At 37.9% G+C, this 24,873-nt stretch overlaps 2 long non-coding RNA genes across 2 annotated transcripts; one reads left to right on the top strand and one right to left on the bottom strand.

Moving 5' to 3' along the window:
- The first annotated feature begins 5,949 nt into the window (after positions 1-5,949).
- LOC126606062 (uncharacterized) lies at positions 5,950-7,766 on the top strand. The gene is made up of 3 exons (XR_007617100.1): positions 5,950-6,354; positions 6,445-6,489; positions 6,600-7,766. It is a non-coding gene; the product is annotated as an uncharacterized LOC126606062 (long non-coding RNA).
- LOC126606063 (uncharacterized) lies at positions 6,392-7,035 on the bottom strand. The gene is made up of 2 exons (XR_007617101.1): positions 6,925-7,035; positions 6,392-6,862 (listed from the first exon to the last, which is right to left on the bottom strand). It is a non-coding gene; the product is annotated as an uncharacterized LOC126606063 (long non-coding RNA).
- Positions 7,767-24,873: the final 17,107 nt, after the last annotated feature.

Raw genomic sequence — 24,873 nt, 5'->3', positions numbered from 1 at the left:
GGCTAGATATTGGGGTCGAATTCGCACACCTTCATCTTTGCCTTCTTCAATATCTCATGTCATTTTCTAAAATTTGTCATTTCAATTCAAGTTTGTAATGGATTCCAACTTTGGATCCTCTTTGCATTCTAACTGGGGATCCTCATCCAATTCTGAGTTCGTAGATAAATGGGCGGAGCGGAGACGAGAACATGAGGAGTCCAATGAAAAGGATGAAGCATGGTGCAACACAACATTTATGGCAACAATGGCTAAGGCCATGGCTTGTGAGGAAACTCAAGAACAACCTTAATGGGGTGGCTCGGTTGTTGGTCTCTCTTACAAACCACGACACAAAACTGGTAACATCTCTTTAAATGAATACATGAGGCATCATAGAATGATACGTTCGCGTACCACAAACAAGTACCTACAACAGGATCTTGTTGCACATCTTAGGGCCAAAAGAACAATGGAGTAGTCGTAATAAACCAAATGTTGTTTAAGTTTCAATAACTCCCACAAGTAGTACTAGGGTGGAGATTGGTGTCGTTATTTGTTAAATGTTTTTAAGTTTCAATAACTCCCCGAAGTAGTACTAGGGTGGAGATTGTATTATTATTTGTTAAATGTTGTTTAAGTTTCATGTTATTAAATATTTTAATTTTACTTACATGTTAACCAACTTAGACATAAATTCAAAGATCACAATTTAATTGAAGTATAACTTAATTGGAATACAACTTCTTGAATTAAAGACTACAACAACTTAAATTTAAAGACTACAACAACTTAAATATTAAAGATTACAACAACTTAAATATTAAAACTACAACGACTTAAATATTAAAGATTACAACAACTTAAACATTAAAGACTACAACAACTAATTATAATAATGATCTTCATCCGCCATTGTAGGAGTATAGTCGGATGTTGTAAACAACTCCCGTTGGGCCATAATTTCCCTATTGTTCCTTTTAAAATATGCCTTACTCATTGGAGAATCATTCATAGTGTCCTTTTCCATGTTCCTATCATCCATCTCTTCTTGTATTTGTTATGCCTGTTCTTCATGTCTACACTTCCTTTCTTCCGCGGCAATGTTATTTTGGTCCGCCATTAATCGCAATGAGAAGGCCATTTCCTCTCGAAAGTCTAACTCCTCCTTTTCCTTGCCTTTTTCCTTCAGTTTTCTAGCCTTGTGTCATCCCATAGCCCTGGGTATCGAAGATTGACCTGGAAACAGATTTTCTAGCCTTGTTTCTTCAATGATAGGAGATACTTCTTCATCGCCAACTGTATTTGAGGAAACATTTTTGAACACTGGCGTATGACCAAATCTTTCTTGAGGCGGATCTTGAAATAACACCCACCCTTTACAAATTTCCCAACAACCTTGATGAGTAAGAGGATTTTTAATGTCATCCATATACAATTGCTCCTCTTGGCGTTCCTAGAAAATATAATTACAAAAATTAAAGAAAATTAATTTATGGAATTAAATGTAAGATAATTAAATACATAAAAGAACTTGAAAACACTTACTTTGTTGTATTGATTGGCTCCGCTTTCATGTCTCATTTAGGCCGTTATCATGGCTTGATGCCATTTATTCAACCTTGGATGAAGATGTTTTTTCCATCGTGAAGAACAACTCTCGTGGATTTTGGGCTTCGGTGGAGTGGTGCTTTCATAGAACTCATAGTACTTTTTGGACGTACGAGTCCAAATGCCTTCACTTGTTTGAGAAATACCCCTTGACACTATCTTCCGATACCCATCTATAAGCCTTGCATATAGTTTCATCTTCTTTCCGGGTCCAAGCCTTTCCTTTGGTTGAAGATGTGGACATTTGAAATTTATTGAAAACAGTAAAGGAAAGATTATTAGAAGAGATAAGAGAATAGAATGTGAAGAATTGAAATAAAATGAGGTAAGATAGTATAGAATGATGAAAATAGTGTGAGGAATGGTGTAGAAATGGTTTGGGTATTTATAGAAAAATAATTAGAATTAAAATTTCTTTTTTTTTTTTTAATTTCGTCCTTAAAAAAATTAATTCAAATATAACGGCTAGATCATGACATCAGCTAACGAAGTGCAGTCACTGGTTTGGCCCCACCAGCAAGCTAGCTAACTGGCTTCAATTGCCAGCCCGATGGCCATGGGCTGGAATTTGGCCTAGTAGGTCCCCTTTTTCCTTTGGCGTGGACCTCCATTAGACATGGGTTTTTCCTCATTTCAAACTATAAAAGTGCCCATAGCCCTATGACCTGATTCATTAGAGATGGCCTTGGTCAATTCATTAAAAACGATCGTTAAGTAATGACGTGTCAGTTAAATTTGTCCAAATAAATGAAACCAATATAAAATAAATTTTTTAATAAAAAAAAATTATGCCTAGTGTGCCCAACCCCCTTCAATGAGTTCAATCATACCCCTTCGTAAATCTCCGGCTCCCATTACAACCCCCATCCCATCTTCCCATCCCTTCTCCCAAATCCACAAACCCACCTATAAACACTGCATTACGACGGCATATGACACTCCTTCGAGGACTTCACGCTGCAACGACGCATGTCGTATTTCAAGTTTGCCCATTTTACCGCCAACCAAGCGACACTCGAAGCGACGGAGATAGCCACCAAGATCCACATCTCGACTTCGGAATCGTACAGGGGTCCAAGGGGCGACGTTGCTGTAGTCCATGGCGACCCGCTCCACTTGAAAAATCGTCAGTATTCGGATCTACGGCATACGTGCTCCTTCTATTGGAGATTCTCTGGCAGCCTTGCTATTTGCCATTGGAAATCTAGCCCGTGAGTTCGCGAAGCTTCTAGAGCTGAAGTTAGAGTTCGAAAGGGGAGGAGAGGGAGAGAGAAAAGAAAGAGAAGAAAAAGATGCTCTGATTAGGTCGGACTAACCTAGAATTAAAAAAAAAAAATTAGGGATTTTGTCAAGCGGCTGCTGCTCTGCGAGATCTACGGGAAGAAGGTAGGGTGGGGCTCGCTTTTCTTTAATTTAGTTTGCTTTTACATTGATTTTTAATATTTAATTATTTTTATTTGACAAATCATCAAAATATTTGGGCTTTATATTTGCCATGTGATTGCTTAATGATTAATTTAAGGGAACTTTAACGAAAAGCACCCGGTACTGTTCACTTTAACGAAAAACCACATTTTTACACTAAAAAGTCAATCCTGGTACTATTCACTTTACCCTTTATTTTGTCCTTATCATTAAAACTCAAAGTTTTCAAGCCCTTTTCATTAGTTTTCTTTTAATTTAATGGATCGGTTGTGCAAAACTGAAATGAAATATAAGTAATTTTATGAGATTAAAATGTTTTAAAAATGGTGTATGAAGTTGCAATTGCACACAAATTTTAGAGTGCAAATTGTAATTTACCCTTTATTATACCTTAATCCCCTTTCTTCAATTCTTGTTGGCATGGACATGTAACCAACTAGCTTCACGCAAATCGGATCGAGGTTTGGAATAACATATTGATGATCAGTACATGGTACGAAAGCAATATAAAATACAAGCCAAATGGTAAACCCACAATAATTATGTGTTAGTCATTTAGTCTAAATACACTATAAATTTCAAAATACAGGTTGACATGAAACTCATAATACAAAAATAGAAAGTTCTTATATAAATTTCCAAATTTTACAACAAGATGAATGGTGATCCCCCTCAATATTGTTTGGGACTACCATATGAGGGTAATTATGAGCAATATCCTCATTACGGAAGTGACCATGAACATGATGGTTGTGGATGCAAATTTCTACATTCTTTTTGTTGGACAAAATTGCACCTACAAAACAATTAACACCTTTGATTAATGTCAAGAGCCTCACACGCCCACGATGAATAGGAGGTGGCTTTGGCCGAAGAACCTTCAATGCCAAAGTTAGAATTTGAGGGAAAAGTGTTTAGAGAATTTGGAGAATTTTGCAAGAGTGTTGAACTTAGGTTTTTGGAGAAAATAGGGTGGTATTTATAGGGGTGTGGCCAGCCCTTTTGGGATAGATGGGAACCGGCCACTTTAGTGGTTTTTTGGGTGTAATTTACAATTAATTAGCTAATTAATAAATTAATTGAGTGATAAATTAATTAATTAGCTAATTAATATAATTTAGGAGAAATAATTTGGGAGTTACCTTGTGAGGGAGATTTGATGAGGATGGATGAAATAGGTTTTGATTAAATACCTATTTTGATCACTTTTGACCTTGATTGTCCGCTACTTGCGCGTAGAAGCTTCAATGTGCCTCGAGGGTAATTTTGTCTTTTTCTACCCCTAGAATCCACGTGTCGCCTCCATATTTTTCTTGATTATTTTTAGCTCCACAAATGCCCCCACACCTATTGAGCTGCTTCCAAGAAAGGGCAGCAAGTGTAGAGATCTTCAACTTTGATTCAGAGTTCTACTTGGACTTGGAATTATATTCTTCTAGGAAAGGGAAATAAATCGCGTCTAAAGCCTATTTAGGCCTACCTTAAGCAGGGGATTAAATCAACTTCAAAGGGCAATTATTTATCCCTACAAGAAAGAGAGAAAGTTAGAGGATATTTGTTCCCCTTCCCCTAACACTCTTCTTTACTTGCCCGTGCAAAGAACCGTCTTTCGTAAATTTCTTTGTCTTCTCCATGCCACACCGATGTAAGAAACACTTAATTTTCCTTGTCTTCTTCTTGGGTGGTGTTGCCATGGGGTAGCCGTTGGGGTTATGCGCCACGTTAGCTAGCAGGGGCCAAGAGTCGTCTTGGCATGGGCCAAGGAGGAGGTGTGGAATGGGCCATTTGCTTATGTTGCTCGGCTTGGCTGAAGCCAAAGACTGGCTTAGCATGGGCCGATAAAGTGGCGTGGCATAGGCCACAGTTTAGGCTGCCACGTCCGAGTTGCTTGCCAAAAATGAGGAAACTACTGAGTTTGATTTTTCAGCTGCCATAGATGAAGCAGTCAAGGATGGAGCTACCAAGATCGTAGATGTTGAAGATAAAGTGTTGGATGAGAGAACTATTAAGTGCAAAGTGGCTGCTGCCCCTTGATCATTTGCTGCCAAGTTTGTCTTCAAGCATTTGATCTTTTGAGCTATGTGGCCTTCTCACACTGGAGAGCTTACCCAGATAAGCATTAGGGAATTAGTTTACCCTATCACACTGGAGAGCAATTAGTTTACCCTCTTGCACTAGAGAACTTACTCATATGGGTGTCGGGGAATTGGTTTACCTTCTTGCACTGTAGAGCAATTAGTTTATCCTCTTGCACTGGAGAGCAGACCTATATAGGTGTTAAGGAATTGGTTTACCCTTTCGCACTGAAAAGCAATTAGTTTATCCTCTTACACTGGAGATCTTACCCATATGGGTGTCAGGGAATTGGTTTACTCTCTCGCACTAGAGAGTAATCCTATATGGGTGTCGGATAATTGGTTTACCCTCTCGCACTGAAGAGCAATTAGTTTATCCTCTCGCACTCGAGAGCAGACTTTTTTGGGTGTCGGGGAATTGGTTTACCCTCTCACACTGGAAATCAATTAGTTTATCTTCTCGCACTTGAGAGCTTACCCATATGGGTGTTGGGAAATTGGTTTACCCTATCGCAAGACCCACATAAGGGTTTGAGCAGTTGTTGTAGACAGTAGTTGAGTCAGGCTTATGAATAACTTCTTGAATCTTCATTGAGAATAAAGAAATGAATAAATTATGCTGGAAGGTAGAAACTGCATAACAAACTGGATATTTGGAATTTGCCAATTACTGAATATTTGGAATTTGCCAAATCATAGGATAACATTAGAGTCCTAATTGACATTGATTTCTTGTCTAACCAAATAAGACCTCATGATTAATTGTACATAATAAGGACTCCAAATTCAATCTATACTAAAAGAGAAAAACGCTTAAACACTGTTCATAAGCACAGTGTGATGTCGATTTTACCCCTTCTTGATTTGTTTAATTTCATTTGTGCCATGTTTCACACGTGTTGGTCATCGTGCTCCTTTAGTTTTGGCTTCTCTATAATGAATTCTTAGTTTTGCGCCATGAGTCCGTCTGCTTCCATAGGATGTCGACGCGTTGGCCTTCTGGAGCCTTCCATCCTTTTCGATCCGTGTCTCACAAACGCTTTTCTTCCTCTCAATCCTCACGTTTTCTGGCTCTGATCTCGAGTTCTCCGTCTCTCTCTCGCTTTCTTGCTAAGAACAACGAACCAGTCAAAATTTGTGTAGATATTTTTCTGGAAAAGTAGAAACGATGTGCTGTTCTTCCTTCCTTCTTCCTCCCCATCCGTTGGACAACATCTCTTTCATTTTGACCTCTCCCTTGGAAACCTATCGGAGATCTCTTCAGGTTTCTTTGTAATAATCTCTGGAGAAAGAAATTTGAATTTTTTTTTAAGCTTTTGGTTTGTGGGTTTTTAATTTTTGACTTTCTGTGCAGGTAAAAGAAGAACCCATAAGATATATGTTCAACTCGATTCCTCGGGTAAAACTCATCTTCTTCCCTGATTTGGATGGGTTTTCGTTTTGCATCAATTTTGATAAAAAATTGTGAAATTTGGGATGTGAGTATTGATGGGGTCGATTTTGTGCTAGCCGATAACCTTTGACAACTCGCTGGAACCGAATGTCGCCATTGTTGAGAGCTAAGTTTCATTTGTCAAAGACGATGGTGAATTTAGGGATGTTATGTATTTGGGGTATTTTAAAGTTTATTGTTTTTGGGTAATTAAGTTGAAAAGAATTGTAATATTGGGGTTTATGTTTGGATCTTGCAATTTTGGATAGATTGAAGTTTGCATCTTCACATGAGTGGATGAAACATGAAGGCGCAGTGGCAACAACTGCAAAGGTAAGCTCTCTGATTAATCTTTTAATTCACTCTTTATTTGCACTGTTCACGATGCCGATCGGATTCAACTACAGAGCATGCACCATCCCCTACAGATTCCCCTCCGACAATCCCCGCAAGCCCACTCCCACTAAGCTCTCCTGGATCGACCTCTTATACAACTCCACCCCCTCCTTCAAGTGATAATCCTCATCCTTTCCCCAACCTCCATCATAAACCTTAATTTCTTGGGTTTTTCGTTAATGGTTTTGATTGGTTTTCGGTAGGAAACGAGCTGAGTTCGACGCATCAGTTCCCGATGCTCCAACTAGAGCTAAGAAATTTGCTCAAGGGTACACACTTTACTGATTGTTTTGCGATGAGTGAATTGGGTTTTCGGAAATGCCTGCAATTTGTTTTGGGGGTTTTGATTTGGTCATGATGTTGCAGATTGAGACAAGCTTTGGAAAAGAAAACAAATTGGAGTTGATTTTGTTTGAGTTTAGTGGGGAAGTTCTCTAGCCGATTTGGTGTGGGTAATTTTGTGTTTAGAACTGTGAATTCTGTGCAAATTTCATTTTTTCTGATTTTGTGGATTTTATTTCTAGGCTAGAATGCCGTCATTTTCCGAAGCCCTCTGTACTCAAGGTAAGAAATTTAAACTTTTGGTGGATTTGGAGTTTTGATTAAGTTTGATCACATTGTTTCAGTATAATAATTTACATTGATTAAATTGGAGTTGCATCTAAGTTCCATTGTGTTCTCGGATGAGTTGGTTTGTTCTAAGTTTCAGATAAAGAATCATTCCCAATTGGGTATACATACATTCAACTTCAAACATTATATAACCGAAGGTATGCAAGAATCAATGTTGATTTAAATAGACAGCATTATGTATGTATTAAAAAATATTTGACACCAGAGTAAACTTATTTAACCATTGACTTATCAGTTCTGAACATTTTTCTCCCCTCAAACAAAATGCAAATTTAACTGTGCAAGGTTAGGAATATGCACCTCTCTCCGTGGGGTTTTCAGTGATGTGTTTTAAAAGAATTATAGATTTGAGTAATTAGATATTTCAGTGCAGTTATTTTTTTAACAATTTATGATGCTATTTGTAAAAATTGGTAAGGTGTTTTTTTTAACAACTATAATATCATTTAATTCCAATTCATAAACACATATACCTCTAATACACTCACACTAATCAAGCATTAGTAAAAGGATTTATGATTACGAAATTTGAGGATTCAACATCAACTACTAATTTTTCTGACTTCATCTCTATGCCAAATATTGCAAGGAAGTGAGGGACTGAAAAGTTATACAAAATCATATAGTCAGTTTTATTCATCTAAATTTTGACAGAAAGAGAAAACTTTAACTAAATGTTTTCTAATTGCAACACAAGCTTATAATTCCACAATCATCGTTAGATAGAATCTGATTATATTAGGTTTTCACAGTTAATACATAAAATACAAGGAGAAATGTATAAGCTTCAACACTTTTGAGTAGATAAAGTATATACAATCTTGTCAATTTCATGTTTAACTGTACATTGATTTATAATTGGACTAAATAAGAAAACACTTTTGAGCAGATTAATAATCCATCAATAACATTAAATCACAAGTTCAATTTCTTGACAAAATAAGGAAAAATTAATAAGCAAACACTTTTGAGCAGAAAATACGTATTAACTCATCTGGATTTAAATCTAGTCATATTGCATTTATCAGTTCATTATTGATATAAAACAATAGTGATTCAAACTAGAATTTCCTACAAGGTTAGTTGCATATAACAAATAAAATATAAACAAGTATGATAATGTACATTTTATCTACCTAAATTATGCAAAATGATGAGTGTGAAGCCCATAACATATTATTTCTCTCACTTGGGTAGACACTCAAAATTGCAAGATTGTATACTAGAGGAAATGATTTTCATACAACAAAAGATAAACATGTTTTAATGTCTAATTAACAACCAAAAGTGCAAGTAAGTTGAACCAATAAGGATCAAACACATATACTTTTCCAAACATAAATAAAAGTTTCATAAACAAAAAAACATATCAATGACTACGATTTTTATTTTATTTTAGTGTAGATGTGTCGTTTAACATGCATTAATCAAAGCATAATGTGCACTAAGAAACTGTGCAATTGTGTCATTTTTGAAAAATTACAAATATATTCATGTCTGAAAATAATTTCTTGAAATATATGCCTTGAGATCCTTCTTTATTGTCTCGTTCAGTCACAAATTAAAATGAATTAGAATAACACCGAATCAAGAAATTCAAACTCAATTCATGTTTTCTAAAATAAATTAAATTAGAACAAACACTTAGTTTAGATATCTCAATAATATTCAATTATTCTAACAATAATTTTAATCTAATTAGAACTCAAAGAAAATTAAGACAAAACATTGGCAAATTTACCTACTCATTCTTGATTTTGCAAGATTCACCATGGATGTAGTCAAGTTGTCAAGGATAGAACTACCTATAATTTGCATGTATGTTACACCTTTGGATAGAAACATATTATGTAAGGAAAATACCTTCACTGCATAGCCAAAACATAAAATACACAAAATAAATATAGTTTCAACAGCTTTCGCCAGGTGAAATATATTAGAAATATTTTATGGTTAGCTATATATACTAATTTATTGTTGATCAGTGGTTCCTAAAATTCCCTTTGGGACAAAGTACTCACAACATATAAATTAGAATTCTTAGACACAAGAATATGCCTTTATTGAACAGTAAAGCCACTAGTAGAAAAAACACTTTGTGCGACGGAAACTTGCGCGACGCAGCCAAATTCGTCGCGCAAAGTATGTTTGCGTGACGTTAAACACAAAACGTCGCGCAAACGGCCTTTGCGTGACGGCATGTTGCGCGATGGAGACCGACGTCGCACAAAAGTGTTTTGCTCGACGTAAGTTCACTTACGTCACGCAAAATTGTTTGGCGCCAAATCTAGATAGCTTTGCCGCTTTTTTGGTTGACTTTGTGTTACGCAAGGCCACCTACGTCACGCAAAACAATTTTGCGTGACGCAACCTACGTCACGCAAAACAGCTTTGCGTGACGTAGGTGAACATGCGTCACACAAAGCTGTTTTGCGTGACATAGGCGGCGTCGCGCAAAGTCAACGACCTTTTCTTACTTCACTTAATCAGTTTGGGAGGTAGAAACTGCAAACTAGTTGCAGCAGCTACCTCCCTCCCCCATCTCTCTTCAAAACTTTCTCCAATTCTCTCCCTTCCTCAATCTTTTTCTATCCGGTAAGCGATTTGATTTTGTATATGTAACTTTGAATTGAGAATTCAAACTAAAACTACTAAATTTGTTTTGTAAAGGATTTTTGTATACGATTATCATTGAAGAACGAATTTGATGGTATTTTCTTCATGTTGCATATGTGATTTTTGTATATGTACCTTTGCCTACTTGCTATGCCCTTTTTTGGTAATGGTTTGAGTTTTGTGAGATTGAATTTTGAAGTAATCTTTATTAATTTTACCTATTAGGTACCTTTGCCTACTTGCTATGCCCTTTAGTCTTTATTAATTTTGCATATGGGTTAACTTATATATTTACATAGAAGAAATTGTAAGAAATGTTGGTTTTCCCTTGAAATTTCCTTAATTTGTGCTATATGGTTGAATTGAGGGTAAATCCAATGCACCGTAGGTAATTAAGAATTATATAGAAAACCTACAAAAGCCATGAACTTCAAAGCTAATCTTATCATCACTATTAAATTCTCAATGCTAAGACAACATGTTTTAGTTCAATAATGAGGGGGTTGATTTTTGTGAGCATATGCCATACTTATGTAGTTAAACAATGGCTACGATTCTCCTATTAAATCCTTGTAGAAAATTAATATCGTCTTCCAATTTTAATACAAGTAAGTAATTCACGATTCATTTTCAGTCTCAATCCTTTGTAAACTTGAAGACAACCAAAACATCTTTCAATAAGATTTTTTAAAACCAATATCTAGCCAAAATACGCGTACACTTGTGTTCATATTCTAACAATACATTTATCTCACCACCAAAATTACTCGAGTGTAACTAACTAGAATATGTATATTCTATGATATAATTAATATAAACAAATAAAAACTAAGGCCATCAACATTATAGTTTAGAAGTATTAATATTTTGTATCTATTTTATTTAGTTTCACTAGTTATTGTGATTTAATTTATTTGTATGCACATATTTTTGTACATCACGTACAAAATTGTTTTGTGTTGTACGAAGTTAATACTACTTAACTTCATACACTTTTGTCAAGAAAAGCTTAGTTTCCCGTTTGAGAATTAGTTGGATTTTGTGTATGGATGCAAAAGCATGACAGCGGTCCAATTAATTCTTGAATTGTCCCATTTTTTGGATAGTTTGGGAATGCATAGTTATGTGTTGTAGTTTGCGGTTCACGGATTAGGTTTCGATAGTGGAAATTCTTGAATTGTCCCATTTTTTGCGCGACGTTTTTTTGACTTTGCGCAACGAATGACCTACGTAACACAAAGTATTTTTTGTACTAGTGAGTCCTCAAAAGATGAAAATGTGTTTATTCAGTTATCCGATAAGGACCAAAATGATAAATTTGTAGACTGATGTCATTTTCTAACTTTGTCTCAAAAGACAATGGTCGTCATAATCAGAATTGATGACCAAACAAAATATTGGTTTGAGAAAAATAAACTAGTAAATCACCAATCAAAATTAATCAATGTTACTTAATAAAATTCATTGGTATTGAGAATTTGCATAAAATAAGGAAAAATTGGTACAATAAATTTGTCAAATAATTGGTACCATTAAATGTGCACAAATCAGTGAAAACAATATTTCAGAGCATAACCAATTGTTTGAAGTCATAATATTTAGCAATATGTACCACCTTAGTTTGAAAATTCACTAAAAATTCTCTTTAGTTTGTCATGAAAATTTTTAGGTATGGACTAGACATATATGGCTACTTATTCGAAAAATTTCTTAATTTTTAAAATTTTATAAGTGTACCAAAAGAAAATTCGAAATGTGATGTGCTGCAGAAATGACAGAAATTCTAGTCCATACCCGAGACTAAACAATTCACCAAATATTCATTTTTCATCCAATGTGCATGAAAATTTTCAAAAATGAAGTAAACATATAGATTTACTATTGCCCAAAATTTCATTATTTTAAGATTTTACAAGTGGGCCAAAAATAAAATCGCAATGGCATGTGTTGCAGAAATTGCAAAAATTATGTAGTACACATTTCACCAATAATTCATTTTGTAGTCAACGCTCGTGAAAATTTCCAGATTTGAAATAGACATCTCAATGTATATCATACTATAATTTCATGAATTTAGGAATTGCATAGGTATATCAAAATAATCTCACATATGTTGCAGAAGCGCATAGAATTCCAACAACATAGCATCACCTTTTAAAATTTTACCATAAACCTATTTCTTGTCAGAAAAAAGTGAAAATAAAAAATAATATCAGCGTTTAGAATCCATTCTATATTACAACATGACAGGGTTTCATAAAATTGGTGTTAGGGAAGACTATGAAAAATAGAATGTCTATTAGGCTAGGTTAGCGACAACATGAATGGTTTTCCTTTTTATGTGAGTTTCTTACCCTTTTCCACATATCACATTTTTAAATTGTAGAGTCATTTTATTGATTCCTCACTCCAAAATATATATTAATAGAGAATACTTATGTGGAGCAAAACATATTAAGCCTAAATTAAATCCAATAAACCACATGTAAGACAATTTATACTAAATAATCAACATAGTATTAGGGTTACCGTTGACGTGAATCATAAGTTGTCATAAGTATTCATAGTTTGTTATAGGTAATCAGCCATACGAAATATGCACTTAACAAGAGTCTGCAAAAGATCGCCACAATTTAAGAATCGAAAGCCTAGAAATACTCATATAAATAAGGTACATGAATGTCAAATTTGTCAACATAACTAAAGTTTATCAGAATTGCAAGATTTGGGATTAAAAAAAAATCTATTTCTTTTTAATTATCTATTAATATAAGGGAAAAAGTTTAGCATGAGTTTTGAATTAAAGGGAGGAAATAAACAGTTGAGTGCAAATTTGTGGGAGACAAGAATAGATTTCTATCGTGAAAAAAGAAGAGTATAAATCCAACCTTTGAGCAATCAGATCCAACCTTTGAGCCATCAGACAAGATCACCAGTAAAATATTAGCCAAATACAATACCTAACCCCTTGTATATTAGACATCTATGCAATTGCGTCCCTCAAACTACACTTGAAAATTAACAACAAAGCTTCAATCATTTGGGCACATACGAGGATTAAAATTTCTAAATCATCATATCATAAAGTTCAAAGAGATAACTGATGGTAAGTAGATAATCTTTTCGCCCAAATCGAAACCCTATCTGAACCAATTTTTGAATCCAGAACACCTTGGGAATCATTACACCACACTAAATCAGAAAACCCGAAACTCAAAAGTAGATCAATAGAGTTAAGAGGAGATATCAAAATCTATCCACATCCCTAAAATATTTGTCAACAACTTCAAAATCGACAAAACAATTCTTAAGAACAAATACTCAGGAATTCACAACCTCCAAATATAATCCTGTCCAAGCTTTTAAAATTGTTAAAAAAACAATTGCCACGAATCCAACCAAACCCTGGAAACACACTGATAACACTAAGAACGTAGAATCAATCATTCCCAAACAGATGAATCAAAACCGGTGACGCAATCCAAAAATAAAAAGAAATATATAAGGGAATTTAACCTTCAAGCATAATTAAATCGAAAATTTAACCTGGCAAGAAAAGTCTTTATGGCCACAAATCCAAACCATGATCATTGACACCAGTGCTTGTAACTTAATTATTATGTAACTTTATACAGAATTGCGGAAGCATGTTTATGAAGTCTCAAATGATTGATTAGAAAAGATATCGAACCGAATGATAAACACAAATTATGCTTTTGTAGTATCAATTATCTACAAAATTTCAATTTAACAAATTACCTATTAATCGGACCTAAGCTTTTTGTGTTGCTCTAATACCATATTAAGATATTTCTAAGATTATAAGAATAACAAGACATTTGGATCACGAATTCGATAAACCAAATTGACATAAAAAGGAAATAAACTTATCTAATGAGGAGGAAAAAGAAGCCATGATTGCCAAAGTTTCAAAAGAGTCTTCTACTTTCAGCAAGCAAAAGTGTTCTAGCAATAATAGGGTTTGGTCGGAATCGAACATGTATTTTGTGAAAGCAAGGCCTGCCTATGTATAGTGAAAAGACTCCCACTAATCCGGCCTTTTACTGATTAGTGGGGATTTGCCAAATCATAGGATAACATTAGAGTCCTAATTGATTAGTTGCACAAAATAAGGACTCCAAATCTTAATTAAAACAAGATTCCATAATTTCCTCAACACCAACTAACTCGTTAACCAAGTTAATTGATTAACAAGAAATCAATAAATCATATTTATTGACACTCACATGCTTATGTGAACACGAAAAATTCCTGAAACGAAAGACAAGAACAACGTGCACAGACAAATATTTGTATTTGATGATTTAGGGTTACAATCTCTCTCTATTTTGATCCTCTGATTCGATCTCCGTAAGGTGTTGATTTGTGGATGTTTCGTTGATCCAAGGGCCGTTGAGGCTTGATCTTGGATGAACTGTTGGAAGTTTCTTCAAGGGGCCGTGGGCTTGATCTTTGGAGGTGGATTTGAGCGGATCTTCAAGGAGCCGTTGGGGCTTGATCTTGAGGATGAATGTTTCTTCAAGGGCCGTTAAAGCTTGATCTTGAATAACAGTGATGAACGGATCTTCAAGGGCTTTTGGGCTTGATCTTGAAGAACAGTGATGAACGGATCTTCAAGGGCTTTTGAGCTTGATCTTGAAGAACGGTTGGATGTGTGGATTTGTTGATGTTGTTGATCCAAAGGGCCGTTGGGGCTTGATCTTAGGATGAACGATGAACACTTTCTTCAAGGGCCGTCGAGGCTTGATCTTGAATTGGTGGAAGTTCTTCAAGGGTCATTGGGGCTTGATCTTGAAGGAGGTTTTGACGAAGAACGAAGAGGGCTTTCTTGATCCTTCGGGATTTGCTTGAGAGCTTTAGAGTTTCAAAGCTTCAAGGATTTTGGATGTGTGGGGAGTATTCTCTTCCATTTTGGGAGTAGAGAAATGTATTTATGAATTGGTTCATGATACCTTGATGTAGAAGCCTATTTATAGGCTTTGAGAATGAATCACCACCACAAAATATTTTTTTCTTTTCCAAGCACCATTGCCTAATTTCCCACTTAATACAATTTTAAACTTGAAGTGGTAATTTTATGGCCTAATTTTCCACTTAATATCATTTTAAACTTGATATGTGCACGCTTTGTCATTGCCCAAAATGAGAAGAAAACCTTGTTTTGATCTTCAATGGATTGAAATGTGCTTGCCTTGTCATTGCCCAAAATGAGAAGAAAAACTTGTGTAATCCTCCAAGGGTATTTCTTCTTATTTTGTTGAGTCACACACCATGTGTACAATTTGTATGACACGTGGCATATGCCATGTATGCCCTGACACGTCAAAATTTTAATGCGTTGGTGAACATTTATTTCACCGCAATTTCGATGTCTACAAATGCCCCCACTTCAAGGTGCGTCGTATACATGTGCTTGTCACGTGTAGGAGATGCGTTTTGAAGTCCCTTACTGTAGATGTCAATCCAACGGCCATCGAGGCTTGATCTTGAATTGGGCTGGAGATTTCTTCAAGGGCCGTTGAGGCTTGTTCTTGGACTTTGTTTGAAATTTCTTCAAGGGCCGTCGAGGCTTGATCTTGAAGGTTGAAATTGGACCACAATGAGCTTCATGTGGTAGATGATCTTTGGCTTTTGTAGTGGATGAATCGGCACGTATTTGTTTTTTGCGCTTTGTTGACTTTCCATAGCTTTGATCTTGAACTGGGTTGGAGGATTTTTTGGATTCCTCCAATTGTTGATTTTCCACAGCTTATTCTTGAACTAGATTTGATTCAAATATGGTGGACGCTTGATCTTGAATCGGACTTGTGATTTCCTCAAGAGCCGTCGAGGCTTGATCTTGAATATGGTTGGAAGCTTCTTCAAGGGCCGTTAAGGCTTGATTCTTGAAGGTTGACTCAAACACATGGCAAGCAGGCACGAGGTGAATGTGACGACTTGTTGCTTTGTTCAATCTTTCTAATTCACACCTGAGCAGTTTGGTCAACGGTATGATCTTCAAGATTGATGGGCTCTTCTTCCAGTTGGTGACTTGATCTTTAAGGATTTGATTCAAGGGTGGTGAAACGGCACATGCAGTCCACAACGCCTAGTAAGTCGACCCAAGAATTTGAGGGTCAAAACAAGTTCACCGTCCAGAGTGATTGCAACCCTGATGATATGAGATACTTTTGATTTTGAAGAAGTAGCGGATGAATCAGCACGTGCTTTGTTGCACTTGTCTCCACATGCTTCAAGGTATCATTTTCATTTCCTTTATCTGTTCCTCAGGCAGATGTGGCATCTTCTCGAGTTCCTCATCTCAGACTCCTTCTGCTGAGTTGACTGTGCAGGCTGCATTCTTCTCTGCTTGTTTCTTCTGCACGTTGTCTCCACATGCTGCAAGGTATCATTTTCACTTGCCTTATCTGTTCTTCAGGCAGAAGTGGCAGCTTCTTTGGAAGTACAGCAGCAGTGGGAGATGAGTACTCGAGAGCAGTGCTAAGTAGGCAATCAGGGAAGGGTTCCAAGTAGTCGGTTCCTTACCCGAGTTTGAGTGGAGGTTCCAGCATATTGTTTTCTTTATCCTTGTCTTTGCAGGTAAGAACAAGGACAAAGGAAAGGACGGGGAGAAAGCATGATATGAGATACTCTTGCTTTCTACCCTGTTGATATGAGATACTTTTGCTTTGGTGTCATTTGTTTGCAGAGGTACCCCAATGAATAAGAAACACTGAGTAACTCGAGAGGCTTCGTTGGGAAGGCATTCTCGGAGATGAAGAAAGGTTCTCGGAGATGAATAGAGGTTCTCGGAGATGAAGAAAGGTTCTGTATGTCTGCCTTGCTATGGAAGGTGAAGGTGGATATTTATATGGATTAATAACCGGTACTGTTCTTTCACTCTTGTCGGCAACCGTTGGATGATTAAACAGTAAACTTCACGTGTTTTCTCTTTCACCGAAAATCTTCAACAAATTGCCTGTGATTTGTGCAAAGTTGAGTGTGCATATGACAGGTGTTGACGCGGCTGAAAAAGACTGGCGCCTCTTCGATATTTGGGATCGGCGCTTCGACAAATTGCCCGTGATTTCTGCAAAGTTGAGTTTGTGTGTGACGGGTGCTGACGTGTCTAGAAAAGCAAGATGCCTCTCTGATTTCTGAGCTTGCCTCTTCGATTTTTTAAATTGGCCTCTTCGATTTCTGAGCCCCGTCGAGTGCAGAGGTTGCATATGACAAGTGCAGACAAGTCTGGAAAGGAAGATTGGCTCGTGGTTTTCGAGCAAGCCCAGCTTTTGAGGAAGCTAGCACCTCTTCGATTTTTGAATTGGCCTCTTCGAATTCTGAGCTCGCCTCTTTGATCTCTGAAATCCCGTCGAGTGCTGATTTTTTATAGAGGCACGCAGTTCGTTTCAAAGCACACTTGAATTTTCGCTTGTAGAAACTCCCTTCTTGTACTTCTAAGATCTTGATTTATCCGACCTCTTCTTCCTTCAACACCCTTGAAAATGTCTGGACCCTCCGACCATCATTTTAATTTGAATCTTGGTGAAGAGGCAGTCCCTCATTCTCCAGACAACATATGGCGCCCATCCTTCATATCCCCTACTGGTCCTCTTACCGTTGAGGATTCGGTGGTGAAGAATGATATGACCGCTGCGGTGGTGGCCCGAAACCTTGTCACTCCCAGAGATAACAGACTACTTTCCAAACGGTCTGATGAGTTGGCTGTTAAGGATTCTCTGGCTCTCAGTGTGCAGTGTGCAGGTTTTGTGTCTAATATGGCCCAACGCCTATTTGCTCGAACCCGTCAAGTTGAATCATTGGCGGCTGAAGTGACGAGTCTCAAACAGGAGATTAGAGGGCTCAAGCAGGAGAATAAACAATTGCATAAGCTCGCACATAGCTATGCGACAAACATGAAGATGAAGATTGACCAGATGCAGGAATCTGATGGTCAGATTTTACTTGATCATCAGAGGTTTATGGGTTTGTTCCAGCAGCATTTGCCTTCGTCTTCTGGGGCTGTACCGCGTGATGAAGCCTCAAATGATCAACCTTTGGTGCCTTCTCCTCCTGGGGTTCTGCCGAGTGGTGTGGCTTCAAACAGTCAACCTCCGCCGCCTCTCATTTCTGGAGCTCTGCCGAGTGGTGAGGCGCCGCCTGATCGTCCTTGAAGATCCCCTCTTGTAATTTTGATTTGATTTGATTTTTTTTAAAGGTATGTATAATGCAAATTTATGTAAAATTTCCAGAAAAATAAATAAAATGGACTTCTATTTCTCTCAATGCATTTGTTTTTTTTTTTTTTTTTTTTGTAATGAAATTGACTTTCATTAGTCCCTTGAATAAAACTTTTTATTTATTTTTTATTTATTATGTGACTGAACTCGAAGTTAAATGTTCAAGCTGCCTATGTACCCTTCCAAAGAAAGAGATCAAGTCAAAACGTAGTTCGAAATACATTTTTTTTTTCTGGTATTTTCTTTTGGTGCCGTTTGCAGTTTCAGCTCATGCAGGCAAAGAGCATTGGTGTTGCCTTTTATGCTCGTGCAGACCAGGAGTGTTGATGTTGCCTTTTATCCTCGTGCAGACCAGGAGCTTAGTGTCGTGCAGTTTAGGCTCGTGCAGGCGAGGAGCCTCGTGTCTTACAGTTTAGGCTCTTACAGACAAAGAGCTTTGGTTCGTGCAGTTTAGGCTCGTGCAAACAAGGAGCATTGGTGTTGCCTTTTATGCTCGTGCAAACCAGGAGCATTTGTGCCATGCAATTTAGACTCGTGCGGGTGAGGAGAATTTGTGAATTTTGTCAAGCAATCCGGGATAGTTGTTCCTCGCAATCTTCATAGCAAGGAGCCTTGACTGAGTAGTTGAAGAAGTCTTCAGGAAAGATGTCACACATCGTGATGGGGATGGATGATCTTTGTGTCAAAGTTTCATTATCTCCAACACTTTCACATTGTTCTGGAGGTTGACGAAAGCTGCTTTGCCCCCTTTCTGATTGGTGCACTTGTGGAGAAGACATATGCTTCTTGTGCAGTTTCTTCGGAGTGACATGAATCCATCCTTCAACTTCGCTTGGCTTGACTGGCATGGTTTTGGAGCATGCCCCCGGAGGTTGAGGTAAAAATTTTGAGTCAGAAGAGCCAGAAGTGATGGTGGTATAGTTTGACTTCACCACATCGTCAAGATCTAGCTCGATGATTCCTTTCTGAGCCAGCTTCATGATGAGATCTTTCAGCACGAAGCACTTTTCTGTCGGATGACTGATGAAGCAGTGGAATTTACAGTACCTTGGACTGTCGGTGCGATTCATCTCTTCTGGCTGTTTGCACTCAGGCAAGCTGATCACCTTCTTTTCCAGCAACTCTTCTAACATGGCAACCACATCAGAGTCGGGGAATGGATAAGTTTTCTCCTCAAGCTCATTCAAAGTGCGTCTACGCATCTCTTGATCACGAAAGCCTTCGGCTTGAATTGCCTTGCCTTGTGTAGGGATTTTAACGGGAGTTATGTTGACTGTCATTGCTTCCTTGGTGGATTTCCACGCAGTCTTCTCCAACTTTGGCCCAAGAACTTTGTCGTTCTTGTAGTCGACGATCGGTTCTTTCTTCCCATGATGGGCGATGCTTAACTCCATGTCATGGGCGCGGGTGGCCAATTCCTCGAATGTCCGTGGTTTAATGCCTTGAAGGATGTATTGCAAACCCCATTGCATGCCTTGGATGCACATCTCGATTGAAGAGGTTTCCGAGAGCCTATTTTTACAGTCGAGGCTTAGAGTGCGCCATCTGTTGATGTAGTCAATGACTGGCTCGTCCTTCCATTGCTTTGTACTTGTGAGCTCCAGCATGCTTACAGTGCGGCGGGTGCTGTAGAAGCGGTTAAGGAATTCTCTTTCCAATTGCTCCCAGTTGTTGATGGACTCAGGCTCTAGGTTCGTGTACCACTCAAAGGCGTTTTCTTTCAGCGAGCGCACAAACTGCTTGGCGAGGTAGTCTCCATCCGTCCCCGCGTTGTTGCAAGTTTCGACGAAATGTGCAACGTGCTGCTTTGGGTTTCCTTTTCCATCAAACTGCATGAACTTTGGTGGTTGATATCCCCTCGGCATCTTTAGGGCATCAATATTCTTTGAATAAGGCTTTGAGTACAACCAGGAGGTATTTGAGCTCCCTTCGTACTGTGCCTTGACGGTGCTGGCAATCATCTCTTGCAACTGCTGGATAGAAAGAGATCCCATGAGTGCCGCTGCTTGGTTTGGCTCCAGCTTCACATCGATTCTCTCCACCGTAGGCTCATCTTCTGGGTTAGGGTTCTCGCCGTCCTGTGGCTCCAGTCGGCTGACAAGTGCAGCGATTTGCAAGTCTTTTTCTTCCACAATCTGTGTTAGCCTTGCAATCGCTTCATTCATTTGAGCCAGTTGTTCTTCGATGGAGGTAACGCCGATAATCATGACTTGTGCGACCAATAGACGTGACTTTCCTTTAGACATCCAGGATGCTGATGAAGAACGTCGTTGTCTACTTTGGGATGTCATCTTGTGTGCCTCAGCATCATGCTTCGGTGCCCCCAGCGAGGTCAGGTTGATGATGGACTCGCGCCTTTGATGCTCCTCTTGCTCCTTTAACGGCACCAACTTTGAAGCGGCATGTTGAGGAGTGGTTGTGGCGCCAATGGATTGTCCGTTTGCGGCAGAAGTGCTTAGGATCCTTCCCTCAGTGGTTGCAAGAACGGCTTGTCCCTTGCTTGATGCCATTGACTTTAAGGTGTGTTTGGATTCCTTGAACGGAGAAAGAGATGAGAGGTAGAGTTGTCCCACCAGGCGTGCCAATTTGTGAACACGAAAAATTCCTGAAACGAAAGACAAGAACAACGTGCACAGACAAATATTTGTATTTGATGATTTAGGGTTACAATCTCTCTCTATTTTGATCCTCTGATTTGATCTCCGTAAGGTGTTGATTTGTGGATGTTTCGTTGATCCAAGGGCCGTTGAGGCTTGATCTTGGATGAACTGTTGGAAGTTTCTTCAAGGGGCCGTGGGCTTGATCTTTGGAGGTGGATTTGAGCGGATCTTCAAGGAGCCGTTGGGGCTTGATCTTGAGGATGAATGTTTCTTCAAGGGCCGTTAAAGCTTGATCTTGAATAACGATGATGAACGGATCTTCAAGGGCTTTTGGGCTTGATCTTGAAGAACAATGATGAATGGATCTTCAAGGGCTTTTGGGCTTGATCTTGAAGAACGGTTGGATGTATGGATTTGTTGATGTTGTTGATCCAAAGGGTCGTTGGGGCTTGATCTTAGGATGAACGATGAACACTTTCTTCAAGGGCCGTCGAGGCTTGATCTTGAATTGGTGGAAGTTCTTCAAGGGTCATTGGGGCTTGATCTTGAAGGAGGTTTTGACGAAGAACAAAGAGGGCTTTCTTGATCCTTCGGGATTTGCTTGAGAGCTTTAGAGTTTCAAAGCTTCAAGGATTTTGGATGTGTGGGGAGTATTCTCTTCCATTTTGGGAGTAGAGAAATGTATTTGTGAATTGGTTCATGATACCTTGATGTAGAAGCCTATTTATAGGCTTTGAGAATGAATCACCACCACAAAATATTTTTTTCTTTTCCAAGCACCATTGCCTAATTTCCCACTTAATACAATTTTAAACTTGAAGTGGTAATTTTATGGCCTAATTTTCCACTTAATATCATTTTAAACTTGATATGTGCATGCTTTGTCATTGCCCAAAATGAGAAGAAAACCTTGTTTTGATCTTCAATGGATTGAAATGTGCTTGCCTTGTCATTACCCAAAATGAGAAGAAAAACTTGTGTAATCCTCCAAGGGTATTTCTTCTTATTTTGTTGAGTCACACACCATGTGTACAATTTGTATGACACGTGGCATATGCCATGTATGCCCTGACACGTCAAAATTTTAATGCTTTGGTGAACATTTATTTCACCGCAATTTCGATGTCTACAGCTTACATGGCATCCTTTTTTATACTATAGCCAATGAAACTCATCATACCAATTGGAATTGAAGAGTTGAGGAACTCCGGTAAAAAGTCTTTGTGGAAAGGCTTTTTGAATAGGCCGACAATACTCTCTTTTTAGATAAGCTTTTTAGACTTGATCTCAAATATTAGGCTCATAATCTGACATTGAAGGTCAAGTTCCAGGATTCGCTGGAATATTAGCCAAAATTTTTGTAACTCACTTTCGTTTGAACTTGAACTACCCAGATTGTCCATGGTAGTATTTGTACATTGTTTCCTATAATATCGTAACATAATTGTATAATTTGAAGTCTACTCCAATTTTGTTGCAGATTACGTAAATTTGATAAACTCATACAAACCAATCACAACACAAAACTTAACTCATTCAATAGTCTAAATAAAAACTTCCATCACTTTATCAACACACACACTAAAACACACATATCAATTTATCTAAATAAAAACCATACGTTATGATCCACATCAATCATCAAATATAATTATTGACAAAGAAACATTTTTTTAACCAATTCATTAACAAATATTAGAAATTAATGTGATAAGTTATGAAGAACTTACTTTGGAATTTGAAGGATGAAATTTAGGTGGTCGTCAAAATGATTGTCAAAGTAGAGTGGTAGGAGTTTGGCTTTTGGCTGTTAGGGATTGAGCTTAGTAGAATTGGGATTTGACAATTTGAACTAGAATTGGTTTTCTTAATTCTTGGAGTTTGATGCGGATCTGTTTTTTTTTTTTTTTCTTTTTGTTAAGACAATTTTGGTATGGTTTTTTGGTAAAAGATGTCTTATATAATTTTTCAATTCTTTCTATAAAGTAACTTGGCCCAAAAAAACGTTGTTTGGTCCAAGTATACTAAAAAATAATAAGAGTGGAAAGGTGCGGCAAACAACATAGGTGTTGTGCGCATAACATCCATGTGTGTTGCTGGCAAATCCAAGCCTGCCCTGCTGCCCAACAACCCAAGCTTCTATTTGAGGCATTTTATCAAGCAATTGGACGGCAATGTATGAAGAACAACTCTAACCTTTAAAGCGACATCACCCAAGTCATTCATAGAGATTCACCCCCTTGCCCCTAAGTGGGTCTGCCCATATTTAGATTGACTTAAATCGAACATAATACAGTTAGTTGATATCTAATCTATCCAAAACCGAACTTATTCCTCAAGTGGAAGTATGTGCACAAGAAATACTTATTCTCTATCTCGCTCTCAAACCCTAGAAGAAACCCCAAACTTTACCTTTTCTCCAACCGCAGGACTCTAGCTTTTACTTAGGGCCGATGGCAGGCACCCTTTCAACCTTTCTTGTCCTCTTCCTCCTTCATGTTTCTCTCATCCTCTTTCTTCCCTGCACCTGCGATGGCCCTAATTCCTGTCAGGGAACGGTAGAGCAACCCACTTTCCATGAATGGTGTGGATAAAGGTATGTCTTCGGTCGTTTTGTCCTTCAGCGCAACTGCGATGGCCCCGATTCCCATCATGGAACAGTGGAGCAACCCACCATCTACGAGGGGTGCGGATGGAGATTTGTCTTTGGGTTTTTTCCCCATGTTTCAAGGTATCATACCTTTGATTTGGGGCTTTGCACTCAAACTTTTCCAAAACGTTGAATCAACCCTCCAACCCCTCACACCCATCCACTCCAGATTTGGTGTATCTCATCTCAACACTTATTCACTGCTTTATCTGTGCTTCTATCCAATCTAAGACAGCTATATGTTGTCACCCCTACAAAGGTTTGGTATCTCTTCGAATTGGTGTTTACAACACCTGACCTTTTATGTTGCTGCTTGGTTCTAGGCATTCACATGCCTATTGTGTGTTTGTTTTAAACTGAGGACCAGAACTGTGGCGACTGGTATGGGTATGATTCTTCTTGATTTGCATATTTGGTTCTTTTTCACCAGCGTTGAGACAAAGATGGGTTTGAGTTTTGTTTTCTACAGAGGTTTCTCTTGGATTTTCTGTTCGCTAGTCATCTCCACCAATTTTGCTGTGGTGGAGGCGTTGGGTGAATCTTTGTTTAGGGTTATTAGGTTTTTTTGTACGGTCACTTTTGGCCTCTATGTAATTATTTGTTTGTGGTATAGGTGGGACCTTTACTCATACGTTGAATATATAAGTGGCATCCTGTTTGTACCTACCTATTTATGAGGCTGTTGCTTATTTCCTCACTTTCATCTATGGAATCTATGTATTGTATTCTTTTTAGACTTTGTTATAAAAATTCTCATTGACCAAAAAAAGAAAAAAAAAAGACTAATGCTTTAACTCATATCCCAAGAATTTGAGAAATTAACTACGAAAAAGAAAAAACCTTATCAATAAGGATTAATATTGTATAAAAGAAACGAAGACGGACTCGTTGCAACCTGAGAATCATGAGAAAGTCAGTGGGATTCAGTACAACATCTCCCTATAGTACAATATTTTGACGAAAAAACCACTGCAACGAGCATAAAATTTTGGCCACATAGCAAATCATGTTTTGCTTTCGAAGCATCAAGGAACTGTCCCTTAATATTACCTAGCTTCTCGAACGCCTAAGAACAAAGTTTTGCTTTTCTTGATATATAGCCCTTACCCTCGACATATCCATACACTGATCTATTAATCATAGACATCAAACGTGGACTACATTTTTAAATTATTAGTTCCTAGGTGTAAAAATGCATTTCATGTCACATAGGGAG

The sequence above is a fragment of the Malus sylvestris genome, chromosome 15 (assembly GCF_916048215.2).
Source record: "Malus sylvestris chromosome 15, drMalSylv7.2, whole genome shotgun sequence".
Lineage (NCBI taxonomy): Eukaryota > Viridiplantae > Streptophyta > Magnoliopsida > Rosales > Rosaceae > Malus > Malus sylvestris.
The sequence above is the reverse complement of the archived record's forward strand: the minus strand, read 5'-3'. Positions and strand labels throughout refer to the sequence as shown.